The following is a 13,644-nucleotide window of genomic DNA, read 5'->3' as shown; positions in this document are numbered from 1 at the left end:
GGGGTCCTACGAGGTGCCAGCCCACCTGTCCCACCAGTATCCATGAGGTGCCTGTGCCCGTGAGGACAGTGCTGGTGGGCACAGAACCTTGGAAGCCCGGGCACTCTGGGAGGCCACCTTGCTGGCCTGGGGGCCCTGGGAGGCGGGGGGCAAGCAATGTGCTGCTCAGGAAGCAGGAACACAGGCGGGCAGGCTGAGCCCGTCTCAGCTCCTGGACTGAATATCCCCCCCCCCACCCCGCCTTCCCTGAAGCCCTGCGGGGACTCAGCTCGGACCGCCCCTGCCACGCCGCGAAGGTCAGACCTGGGTGGGGAGGAGGGGGAGGAGGGTGCTGCCGGCCAGACCTAGGGTGGATGGGGTGACAGCTGGCAGAGGGAGAGTGGGCGTTCAATCCTGCCCCGGAACACGGCCCTCGGAGGAACAGTTCAGGATCGCGGACAGGAGCCTGGACGTTTCCGAGGCTGTTTCCTCGTCCTTCCTCCCTCTCTGGGGCACGAGGCTGAAGCTTTCACCATTAAGCACGCCCCTGGAGCCCCTAAATCCTGCCTGCACGTTTTGTGCCAGCTTCCACAGCCTGCTAATGTCACTGCAAAGGCATCTGGCTGGCCCCAGGGAGCACTCACCGATTGCACTCAAATGTTAAGTGAGCCCCAGGCCCCCCTCCTTCCAAATGTCACTTTCTAAAGAGATGCAGTGAGCCTCGGCTGCCCCTCCCAGGCACAGGCAGTCAGGAGGTCTGACTGCCTTTCCCAGCCCCAAATCCCGCCCCTCATGCAGACGCAAAGCAGGGCTCCGGGGCATGGAGGTCCCCCTGCACCTAAAGCTTACCACCGTGGTGAGCACTACGCATGTCTAAGCACCAACGGATGCCTGCCTGCTCCAGGCACCTTCACTGACAGTCACGTTCAATTCTCACATGACCTCAACAGAAGATGATTTTCCCAATTGTACAGCTAAGGAATCCGGGTTCAAGAAGCAGAGTCATTTGCCACGGGCACTGTGGCCGGGAGAGTGGTGCTCCCACACATTCTGTCTGCTCCTCCATTCTCCCAAAGGGCTGTGAGGACAGATACCATGTCCCTTCTACGCCAAAGTCGGGAAGAGCCGGTAGCTGGCTGCAGTTCCCCCTCCCCTTCCTGCAGTGCTCAGCAGTATCACCAAAGGTGTGTCTTTCCTCATCCTGGAGCCCTGAGTGACTCTATGGAGCAGAACCCCCTCCTCACTCAGTCACTCCCACCACCCTACCGCGGACTGCATGAGCAAGAAGCAGCCACTTCCACTGCACGTCGCCGCAGCTGGGAGCTCCTGGAGAGACGGAATGCCTGTGGCCACAGGCGGCGGCTGCTCCTGCCTTAGAGCCCATTGTCCACCAAGTGCTCCCCGGGAGGGACCGAGGGCCAATCCAATCCTCTGAAAACGCAGATAACCTGGGGCCCGGCTCTTGGTATGGGGACGAGTAATCCTAATACAGGTGGAGCATCCCAAATCCAAAGATCCCAAATTCAAAACGTTCCTAGGTCCAAAACTTTTTGAGCACCAACATGGCATTCAAAGGAATGCTCAGTGGAGCAATTTGGACCTCAGATTTCCAGATCTGGGATATTCATTCAGCAGGTATAACACAATTATTCCGAAATCCAAAGAAATCTGAGACACTTGTGGTCCCAAGCATTTCAGATCAGAGATATGCAACCACGATATGAACAGCAGATGCCAAAGGCTCATCAGCACAGCTTGTACGTCCAGGCAGTCCGGCAGAGGCTTGCTGCTATTTGACCCATTCAATTCTGGTGACAACGCTGGCAGTGCCCTTCTGCAAGGACCCAAGACCCTCAGCCCTAGGGACAGGCCACAGGTGTGGCCTAGGCAGCGGCCCGCAGCCAGGCATGGTCAGGAAGTGGTGATTGGAGTACCCACATCCCCAGCCTCGGAGTAGGGCACTTCTGAGCTGTGGGACCCACATCCCAGGTTTTGCGTTCTCTTGGGGATATTCCTGGGAGAGGAATTGCTGGGTCACATGGCAGCATCATCCTTCTGTTTGAGGACGTGCCCAGCAGCCTTCCAAGGTGACGGCACCATGCCACATTCCCCCGGCAGTGTCTGAGGGGTCCGATTTCGCCAGCTCCTCGTCAACACCTGCCATCGTCTATCTTTGGTTCCAGCTGTGTTTGTGGGTGTGAACTGGTATCTCACTGCGGGTGTTCGACATTTGCTATACCAAACTTTTACAAACGTTTTAGAGCCCACATCCCTCTCTCCCTAAACACCTGTGCACTCTCCGCAAAACCAGGATTCAGGGCGCCCCTCGGGACACGCTGGCCTCACGTGGGTCCCAGCCCAGCTGAGCTTTGGGTGCCACTGTGGTCACTGCCTTGACAAAGACCCCCCCTCTCCCAAACAACTGCTTCCTGAGACATCTGACACACACCAAAATAAGCCACTCACACTTGATTCCTGGCCTCAGAATCTGCTTCTGTGGGACTCCAGTCAAACAGAACAGCCCTCTGGAGCCTCTGTTTTATGGATGGGGAAACCAAGGCATGGAGTGCAGCGTGGCTGGGGCCCCACGTTCTCATCAACTGAGGAAAGGATGGACGAGACGCCCTCCATTCACACGGCAGAACAGTGTGCCACGGTGAGGCAGAGTGCCACATGGCCATAGGCCACGGTGTGGGCGAGCCTTGAAATCCCTAGGAAACTGAAAGAAACCAGGCAAGAAAGCCACATGTTCCCTGATGCCACTCATGAAATTGCCCAGAACAGGCAAATCCAAGGACAGAAAGTGGAGCGGGGGCTGCCAGGGGCTGCCAGGGGGCATGGAAAGGGTGGGAGCTAAGGGCACAGGGTTTCTCTTTGAGAGTATGAAATGTGCCAAGATGGACTGGAGGGCAGGTGGCACCGCCCGTGAATATGCTGCGCTCTCACGGGTTGTACACTAAAGCCGTGAATCGCACGGTGTGTGAACTGTGTCTCAATACAGCTGGTTTTAGAAATGTTCAACAGCCTTTCTCTTCAAACTTCCACAGGTTTCCTCTCGGGAGGCCTTCCGGGAGCCTTTCCTGGGTCCACTCTGGGGTCTGCAGATGTCTCTGAGTCCCGCGCACGATTTGACCTTGACACTTTTCTCGGGCAGTTTTCCGCAGAGCTGCTTCCAGAAGCTCTGAAACAGGCCAGGTTTGGAGCCGGACAGGTGACCGGGCCTCACCACCAACAACCCCTGGCTCAGAGCCGCTGTGTCTCCACAAATGGAAGGAGGCAGCAGCCTGGCTGTGGGAGGCAGGGACACGCCCTCACTGAATAATCAGGAGGCCCTGATCGATGCCGGCAGCCCACGGGACCGGAGGAAAGAGGCCACACCGCGGTGAGTGGCATCTCTGTTCTGTGCGGTGTCGCGTGGGAGATTTCCACTTGCATTTCCTTTGCTTACGAGAGTATCAGCTAATCTTTCCCCACTGGACAGGTAAAATGAGCATGATTTCAAACGGAGGAGAGAAAAAGAATGAGCCGGCTCCATCGGGTTCAGATGCCTTTTTCACAACTTTGTGAAGCCAGGACGCTGCTTTCTGTTTCCACTGTGTCCTGGATGGAGCAGGAGCTGCCAGTGACGGGGGTTGGGAGTTGCCAGAGCTCTCAGGGTTGGGGTACCCCGCTGGGTGGTGGGTGGGGAACCAGGCCCCCAGAGCAAGGCCTGCTCCTGAGAAAGACCAAATCCTCAGGGCCTGGGCAGGGAGGCAGGCGACGAGCAGGTGGAAGAAGGGCCGAGGTGGGCAGGGGGCATTTCCTGGCTGATCCTCTTCATTTCTCTCCCTTTCATGGCTGATTTCCGCCTCAATTGGAGTAATTACTCTCTACTCAGCGTCATTTCTTTCCTCCATTCAAGGAGGGGAAAAAACACACCAGCATCTCTTTGGAGAGGGAGGAAATTCTTTCAGACCCTGCACAGCTGCTCTCTGCAAGGCGGGGCAGAAGAGTTCTTCAACGTTTCACTGTCTTGTCCCCTGAAAGAAGCCCCGTCCTTTCTCGAGGGCGTATTGTGGCGGGGGGTCTTCGCATTCTTGGGGGTCTTCGGAACCCAGGCCTCTCTCATCTCCAAGTGGCATTCGATCCAAGATCCTCAGGCTGGCAGGCGGGGGAGCCAACAGCCAGCTTCTCCCCTGCAGGAGATGAAGAGATGAGGGCAGAGAGGCCACACTGAGACCCTCCCACCTGACCACCCTACCCTACCCTGAGGCCCCAGGTCGGAGGGCAAGGCCTACATCTCACAGGTGTGGAGACAGAGGCGGAGAGTGGGGCTGGGGCTGGCAGTACCACAGCAGGCTCCAGGGCGGGTGCCCTCTGCTCCTGCAAGCAGGGAAGGGGGTCCCGCTCTTTGGGGTCTGGCCAACAGTTCCCAGGAGCTTCAGTGTGCGGTGCACGGGGACAGACTGGGGACACCAGGTGAAATGAGACCCCCAAGGAGCTTCCAGTCCCAGAGAGGAGGAAAGCAGAAATCACAGCCACACAGCTGGGCATAAGAGAGCAGCGTGCAGGAGGCAGAGGGAGAGGCCTCTCCCAGGTCCCAACCTCGGGAAGCTTCCTGGAGATGGTTCCAGGAGCTCTAGGGGTCTCAAAGTGGGGACAGAGTGGAAAGACCCTCTGGTGGAAGGAACGGGAAAGGCCCAGGCGTGGCAGTGGAAGTTTCAGGATGGGATGTGGGAAAAGGCTGGTGGAAGCAGACACGCAAGACGGAGCGTGGATTAGGGGCAGCCTGCTTGGAGGCTCAGACCCATCCCCCCTCTTCCAGGAAGCCCTCCGTGCGCTTAGGGCTGAGCCTGGTGCCCTGCACCCACCTGCCCAGAGCATCCTGAGCTTTGTGTCCGCAGGGATTCAGGTTCTGTCTCCCCCGCTGGACGGAGACCCCAGGGGACAGTGGACTGGCCTCCCACGCTGCGGTAGCAAATTCCCACACACTGGCTGGCTTAAAGCAATTGAGGTCAACTTGCTCCCTATTCTGGAAGGCCGAAGTCTAAGATCAAAGCATTGGCAGGGCTGGCAGGCTGGCATCTTCTGGAGGCTGTGAAGGGGGAGCTGCTCCAGGCCTCCCCCCCAGCTTTCGGGGTGGTCAGTTCCAGGCCTCCCTCCCCGCTTTCGGGGTGGCCAGCACCTGGCATTCCTTGGCTGGGGAACGCATCGCTCTGACCTCCGCCCCTCATCACGCTGCCTTCTCCTGGTGTCTCCGTGTCTCTGTCGACACTTGTCCTCCCCTCTCTCTGAGTCTAAATTCCCCTCTTCTCATAAGGACGCCAGTCACATTGGCTTGGGGCCCACCGTTCTCCAGTGTGACCTCCTCCGAACTTGATGACATCTGCAAAGACCTCCCACTTCATGGGAGCAGAAAGACAGACAGCTGACTGGGTCCCGGCCACAGCTTGAAGGAAAGAGCCCTACAGCAAGGGCCAGACCTTCCGTCCTCCACCTGTCTGGGGGACCCTCCCATGGAGGACAGGAAGGTATGGACCCTCCAGGGAAGTGACAGAAGCGTCCCCAGACTCAAACCTCCCCGAAAAACCTGCCGAATGCAGAGCAGTTAGTGTGATTTATTAACCTGCCAGGAACTTTTCAAGATCTTCATTTGAAATTTAGAATCTGCTTCACTGGGTAACAAAAACACCCAACGCCAGGAACGGTAAATACTTTTCCCATCCGTCCGGCCTTTCAAGTGCCAGCAACTGAGCGGCTCACAGCAATTTTCAACTTTTTCTCCCTGTATTTGGAACAAGCGCCCAGTTCATCAAAGAAAGCACCAATGATGGGTTTTGGGGAAAGCCGGAGAGGGACCCCTGCCAGTCTGTGATTAGAATACAAGACGGAGGATCAAGGTAATTAATTTTTTTAACTTTATTTTTTTTTTTTTTTACTTTCTCCATCAGCTCCTGCAAAGCCGTGTGAATTCTATCTGCTTATGTAAATAAAGCTTCCGGGTGATAACATTAATTAGCGGCATAAAACTTTTGCTCATCCAGCTGGAGATAGCAGGTAGTTGGGAGAGAGGATTAATTTCTATTTTAATTAGAAATTTACATTTTCGGCAGCTTGGCCTCCAGCCGCGAACAATGTCGGTGCCCAGTGATGGATTCCAGCTCCTTCCCAGTGTGCTGGCTTCTGAAAGGGCACTGCAGACATCTGCCCCCAGAGGGGCAGCCCAGCCGGCACGGGGCTGGTTGATTAAAGCTGAAGTGATGGGAGGAGAAGCGTCCTTCATACAGTCGGCCAGTCCTGCATGGGGCTGGTTACTCCGGGAGCCACCTGCCCACCTCCAGCTTCCAGCAGGTGGGAGTCCCCGGGTCCAAGCTGTCCTGGCTGGAGCAGGTGCACAGAGGTGAAGCCCCGGAGGAAAAGGCTGCAGCAGTGGGTAGTTGACCCAGCCCCATCGCCAGGAAGGCCTTTGTCTTTCATGAACTCCATGTGGGAAGAAGGCGTGCGGCTGAGAGGCCTGGCCTGGCGCGTCCTCAGGGGCTATGTGTGGCAGCCACGGGTCCCTGCTCACGGAGACACACCTGGCCGGCCCCACCCAGGCCTAGTGACTCAGACCCCAGGCGATCCCAGTGTCCTCTGGAGCCTGACAGTCCTGGCGTAGGGAGTGCGGGACTGGCCATGCTCCGCCTGCACCCACGTGTGCTGTGCACCAGTGAAGGAGAGCCGCGGCCTCTGTACAATGTGTGTGTCTGCGTAACACGTGTGCCAAGCATGGGAAAGGGCTGCCTGCCTCCGGGCCTGTGCATGTGGGGCACTGGGTGTGACAGGAACGCGCAAGGGACATGGAATTTGCAAGTGTGTACGTGTTGTGTGGGCATGTGTGTGTGTGTGTGTGGTGTGATTGTGGTGTGTGTGTGCTGTTTGTGTGTGGTCTGTGTGTGGTGAGTGTTGTGTGTGTGTGGTCTGTGGTGTGAGTGCTGTGTGAGTGCGGTGTGTGTGCTGTGTGCGCATGTGGTGAGTGTATGGTGTGAGTGTGGTGTGTGTGCATGTGGTGTGTGTGTGCTGTGTGTGTGGTCTGTGTGTGGTGTGAGTGTTGTGTGTGGTGTGTGTGTGCTATGTGTGCATGTGATGTGAGTGTGGTATGTGTGCTATGTGGTGTGTGTGGTGTGTGTGCTGTGTGTGCATGTGCTGTGTGTGGTGTGTGTGGTGTGTGTGCTCGGTGTGTGTGGTGTGTGGGTGGTGTGAGTGGTATGCTGTGTGTGTGTGGTGTGTATATAGTGTGAGTGTGGTGTATGTGCTGTGTGTACTATGTGGTGTGAGTGTGGTGTGTGTGTGGTCTGTGTGTGGTGTGAATGGTGTGTGAGTGTGGTGTGTGTGTGTGCATGTGCTGTGTGTGTGATGTGAGTGTGGTGTGTGTGTGCTGTGTGTGCTATGTGGTGTGTGTGTGTGTGTGAATGTGGTGTGTGTGTGCTGTGTGTGTGGTCTGTGTGTAGTGTGAGTGTTGCGTGAGTACGGCGTGTGTGTGCATGTGCTGTGTGTGTGGTGTGGATGTGGTGTGTGTGTGATGTGTTTGAGGTATGTCTGATTTGTGTCTGCATGGTTTGTGTCTATGTGGTGTGTGCGCATGTGTAGTGTGTGTAGTGTGTGTCTGTGTGTGCTTGTGTGTGTGTAGGGTACGTGTGGTGTGAGTGTGAGGGCATGTGTGCGGACGGGGTTGTGTTGACTCGATCCTGCAGCAATGGAGAGCACTAAAGGAAATGACATGAATAACAAGAGTCTCTGCCCCACTGCAGGGAAGTGGCGCAGGCAGGTCCCCAAATCTGGAGAAGAAGGGGTTTATGAGCTGAATCGAGTGCCCCAAAAATTTCTCTGTGGAAGTCCTGCCCTACAGGACCTCAGAATGGGACCGTACTAGGGGATGGGGCATTGAAATAGGCGGCACAGGTAAACTGGAGCCACTCCGGTGAGCCCTGATCCAGGCTGCCTGGTGTCCCGATGAGAAGAGGCGATGGGGACGCAGGCACACACACAGGGACCGCCACTCGAGGACGCAGGGAGAAGGCGGCATCTGCAGCTCCCCCTGGGAGGGACACCTTGATCTGGGGACCTGCCTCCAGGACTGTGGGTCCCATCTCCATCTTCTCGGCCCCGGGAAACTAACACAGGCACTCTCCGCAGCTTGCAAAATGAAAGGAGACCGGGCGGAAGCTCCGGGGCTGGGTGTGGAGGCCCCCCGCCTCGTTCTTGGCCCACAAGGACCTGGGTGTCTCTGCTCCAGGCCACGGGGTGTCGGCAGGTAATGAGGTGGGGCCTGCTGGCCCACATGAGGACTGGGACGGGCAGGAAGCAGGGCCGGCCCCCGGGGTGGGAATGGACACCGAGACACAGGGGCCGACCAGGGCGCTTCCTGCTCCATCCTGACCTGCGGAGGTCTGTCCATGCTCCCCATGGACACCGGTGAAGCCCCAGCCACCCTGCGGCCAGGGCCACGGACAGTGAGAAGACCCCCAGGGAGCTCCTGACCCAGACGTCACGCTCAGTGAGGCCAGCGAGCGCGGGAGCATGCCGGGCGGGTCCTGGGCTCGATGCAGATCTCGTGTGCATGTGGATGTGTGCACGTGGACACGTTTGTGTGTGCTGCATGTGTGTGCACCTGTGTCTGAGTGTGTATGAGGGTGTGTGTGGTGCATGGTGTGTGTGTGGTGTGTGTATGTGGTATATGTGTGTGCACGTGTCTGTGTGTGAAGGTGTGTGTGTGTGGTGTGTAGTGTAGGGGTGTGTGTAGTGCATGTAGTGTGTGTATGTGGTATATGTGTGGGCATGTGTCTGTGTGTGAGGGTGTGTGTGTATGGTGTATGGTGTAGGGGTGTGTGTAGTGTGTGTGGTGTGTGTATGTGGTATATATGTGTGCACGTGTCTGTGTGTGAGGGTGTGTGTGTATGGTGTATGGTGTAGGGATGTGGGTAGTGTGTGTGGTGTGTGTATGTGGTATATATGTGTGCATGTGTCTGTGTGTGAGGGTGTGTGTATGTGGTGTGTGGTGTAGGGGTGTGTGTAGTGTGTGTGGTGTGTGTATGTGGTATATGTGTGTGCACGTGTCTGTGTGTGAGGGGATGTGTGTATGGTGTGTGGTGTAGAGGTGTGTGTAGTGTGTGTGGTGTATGTGGTTTATGTGTGTGCATGTGTCTGTGTGTGAGGGTGTGTGTGTGTGGTGTGTGGTGCAAGGGTGTGTGTAGTGCATGTGGTGTGTATGTGGTGTATGTGGAATATGTGTGTGCACATGTGTCTGTGTGTGAGGGTGTGGTGTTTGTGTGTGGTTTGTGGTGTAGGGATATGTGTAGTGTGTGTGGTGTGTGTGCATGTGGTGTGTGTGTGGTGTGTGGTGCAGGGGAGTGTGTAGTGTGTGTGGTGTGTGTGGTGTGTGCAGTGTGTATGTGGTATATGTGTGTGCACGTGTCTGAGTGTGTGTGCGGGTGTCTGTTCATTTGCATGTGCGAGTGTTCTTGTGTGCTGGTGTGCATAGTGTGTGTGGGGGCGAGGGGGACCCAGGGTTCACAGCCCTCTCTGCCCTTCACCCCAAGCTGGGTGACCTCAGGCAGTAGTCACAGCCCCGACCCTCTCTCTTCTCACCCAGAGCAGGGGGTGGAGGGTGCCCACCTAGAAGGGCTGTGGATGACCAAGGTCATGAGTGGGGACCCCTCTTCTGTGCCTGGGTCACAGGAGGAGGCCAGCGCATGTGAGGTTGCCCAGCTTCCCCGCTCAGGGCTCTTGCACACAGCTTTTCTCAGACACAGGAGGGTCCTGACCCCTTCTGCTGGGCACACCCGAGCCCAGCCTCCTCAGGCAAACTGCCCCACCTGCTCTCCCTGCTGATCCACACCTCCCCGCGCCGAGGCCCTCACACAGGAAGCCTACAGTCCAGCCAGGATCAGACACGCCGACAGCTCCTACACGACCACGTCGCACCCTGTCCTACCACCCCCAGAGACTCCCGCTGCCCTGGCCGAAGACTGTGTGAAGAAGCTTCCGGGGAGAGGCCCCTGAAGCGCTGCATGGAGAGTGGCCGAGAGGCTTCCTGCACGTGGGCAGAGGAGCGGTGCTGTGTCAGAACGGCAGCGTGTGCAGAGGCCTTGGGGTAGGGCTCGGTGCGCCCACCACGCCACAGCTCCCGAGTCCTCAGCTGGCCCTGCGCCCTTCGTGACGTGGCCACGCCAGCGGCCCTTTCCGTCACTGATTCTCACCTGCTCTGGGCCAGGGGCCTCGGACGGGGGCGTGGTTTAAGAACATCACACAGAAGCCCTTCCTGGGAAACTGAGACAGCCAAGGAGTTGCCCCAGTGGGTAGCTAATCAGGTAGGGCAGGGCAGGAGGGGCCCCCCCACACAGGAGTGTCAGCGACTCCCAGGTGAGGGTCACTAGCTGTCTCGCTAAAGTAATAATGGTCCACAGCCGGCGCCAGGGAAGGACCATCTCCCAATAGATAGGAAACACCTGAAGCTGGAGATCAGCCGCTTCCCGCCACCAGCCATCTCAGGAGCCGGGGGAGTGGGCAGGGCATCCGCGTGCAGACAGAGCGCCCCAAGAGAAGCGTCAGGGAGAAGGGCCACGAGACACCGGGAGTGTGAGGCTCCGCCACCCGTGACACGCTTTGGTGCTGTGTGACTCGGATTGGTTCCACTGCCACCAACACAGCCCGTGAGGGAAACACCCCCGTGGGGGTGCAATGGAGGAGGCAGAGGCAGCTGGGGAGCTCTGGGATGTGCCCGGCTCCCTGGACTGGGAGCTGAGATTCATCCAGCTCCCCTCTGCCACTCCCACACAGAGCCACCTGTACCTGAGTGGCAATTTTGGACACGACACCTCTCCCCACATGGCCTCAGTTTCCCCATCTGTGAGATGCCCCTGCCAGGCTGTGACCTGCTGGGCCTTCCTGGATCCACCATGGCGAGGGCTGTGCTGGGCCTGTCCACAACCCTACGGTTGGGCAGCCTGCTGACTGCAGCATCTCCCACCGCATCCAGCCAAGGACACGCTGGGTCTAAACTCAGTGACTCCTGTACCCCCTCTGCCTGACAGGCTTCCAAGACTTGGCCTCCCACATAGAAATCCTGTTTTCAAATGGCCTCTGGGGACACCAAAAGCCAGGCTGGGAGATGTCCAGTGAGGAAGACACTCTGAAGCCCCCGAGCCCACAGGTGAGGACTTCGACCCAGCCCAGGCGGGGGCCAGGGGTGCCGGGAGAGGACACAGGAAGTTGGGTGGCCTTTGTCGTAATGACAAAGGTGGCAGAGGCCAGTTCCCTGCCTGCCCCGGAGCCTTCTCTGAAGGGAAGAAGTGATTCTCTCATTCTCCCCTCAGCCCCACTCTGGATGAGGAGGCGGCAGAGACCCCTCTCTACTGCCCAGAGAAGAGCCTTCCCCCACGGAAGCTCCTCCACTCTCTGCCCTGCACACCGGCTCCCAGCTGCTCTTCAACAACAGCTCCACCTCGGGCACTAGGAGGATACGTTTGATGGGAACCTGCATGCCACCCTCCCTCCCAGCCTGGTGACGCCTCTCCCACAGCGTCCCTCCGACTCACTGTCCTAATCAGGCTCCAGAGGGGAGGCTGATTGGAGCTGCAGTGGGTGGGGGCCGGATAGACTGGAAAAAGGACTTTCCAGACCCCCAGGGAGACCCAGGAAGCAGGGGAGGGTGTGGGACCCCCTACAGCACACCCACCAACCCAGGAAGCTCTCCAGCCCTGCTCCGGCCACCACAGATTCCCATCACTGAGCACCCCAGCCCTGCGCACCCCAGCCCTGCACCCCCCACTCCCAGACCAGCCAAGATGGACCCCAGACCCTGGCCCATTGTGCTCACAGACACCCCCAGCAGCTGGGAAGGGTTTTCGGGCAACATCTGTCCCTCCTCTGGCTGCCCAGCCCAGCTGTGCGCCCTGCCCTCTAAGCTGCCCAGGGACAGGGAGGGCCAGGGGAGAGCAGCCCAGGGCCGAGGCCCCGCCAGGCAGGGGACAGTGGCTGCACAGAACACCCCCATGGAGCTGTCCACCTGCCTGCACCGTGGCTGGTCACAATGCACAGCCAGTGTCCCTTCACTTGCCAAGCCCTCAGCAGGACCTGAGATCCTGAGGATGAGGCCTGACAAGGCCACTCAACTCTGGATCCCCGGACCCCAGAACCAGACCCAGCCCTGAACAGGTGGCCAGGAGCTGATGGACCCTCACAGTCACAGCAGCCCTCCTGCTCTCAGGCTCCAGATCCACCGCCCAGCTGAATTATCCCAACCACTCACTAAGGTGGGGTGACTAGTCCCCGGGTCCATGCCACCGAGCCATCAAAGCAGAAGTGGGGACTGGAGGAGGAGAGGCCTCACTGGCCCCTCCCCAGGTGACCTGGGGGAATCAGGGGACTAGGCTAAGGGTGCCATTCCTACGCGGCCAGGAGGGCTGTAGGGCGGCTTCCCCCCTCAGCTTGAGGATGCAGGGCTCCACAGGGCCCTGGTAAGACGCCTGGGGTCCGCAGTGAGAGAGGTGAGGTGAGAATTCACGCCAAGCGCAGGAACTGATGACTGAGCAAATGCGGGAGGGAGTGCCAACAGCAGGGCCCCTCCCTTGGTGCCAGGCAGCCCACCCTGGCTCTGCCCCTCCACTGTGTGACCGGGCAGTCCCAAAGCCTCTCTGCCTGGCTGTCCTTACCTGGGGAGGGACAAGAGCACCTGCCTGGCAGGTCATTTCAGAGCGACCCTGAGGACAGACGGGCAGCTCCTGGCACCCAGGAGAGTGTTGGGCAGCAGCTTGGCCTGGCCCTCTCCACCCAGAGCCAACGACAGGGACCCCAACGCACCGATGCCTCCAGTAGAGATGCCCCAGCCCCCCCCCCGACGCCCGCTGCCCACCGCCCCCTCTCAAGGCAGCATATGTTCCCGGCAGGCGGATCCGTCGCTAGGCTGCTATTTTTGTGCAGCGTGTTCTGCTTCTGAGAGCGAACGTTTCGGCAGCTCCGGTATCCAGGAACCAGCCAGCCCCATCCCGAAGGAGGGGCACCAGCCTGAAGCTGGATTTCAGGCCCAAACACTGCCGGGAAGCCCGGGAGACCGAGGCCACCCTGAGAAGGCAATGAGGTTCCAAGGTCACTCTCCGGGTCAAGGGAGGAGCTGGGCTGGGCTCCCCAGACCCGCACGGGCTGCCTTGGGCCCATGTCCTGGGCTGGCTCCGTCACCACAGACTCCACACCACAGACTCACAGATCCCTCAGGTGTCCAGGCACAGGCCAGGGGGGAGAGGAGGAGCCCCATCCCCCCAGGAGTGTGGGGTCAGGCCAGCCACGGGGCTATGGAAAGTAGCCCCCACGTCCCCAGTTTGGCCAAAGTTGCAGGAAGTCTGGGGTCCATGGAGTTCTCCCAGGCACAGGCTGCGGGCAGTCACAATTAAGCCCCTCAGGAAAGAGGGAGCGTTTCCCAGGCCGCTCTGGGGCCTGCTCAAGCCCTGCCTGTCCCCTCCTCCCCAGATCCCCATGGGGTTCAGACCTTCTGCTTACCCGCTCTTGCCTGGCACCCTGAAGAGACTCACCGCATGCCCACTGATGGGACAGAGATGATCATCCCCTCCCCCTCGTGCTGCCCGTCCAGACCCACCCAGAAGCCATCTCATTCCTGCCCATCCAGCTCTGGGCCTCCCTCCATCCATCCCA

The sequence above is a fragment of the Saimiri boliviensis genome, chromosome 15, assembly GCF_048565385.1.
Source record: "Saimiri boliviensis isolate mSaiBol1 chromosome 15, mSaiBol1.pri, whole genome shotgun sequence".
Taxonomy (NCBI): Eukaryota; Metazoa; Chordata; class Mammalia; order Primates; family Cebidae; genus Saimiri; species Saimiri boliviensis.
Note: the sequence above shows the minus strand (reverse complement) of the source record.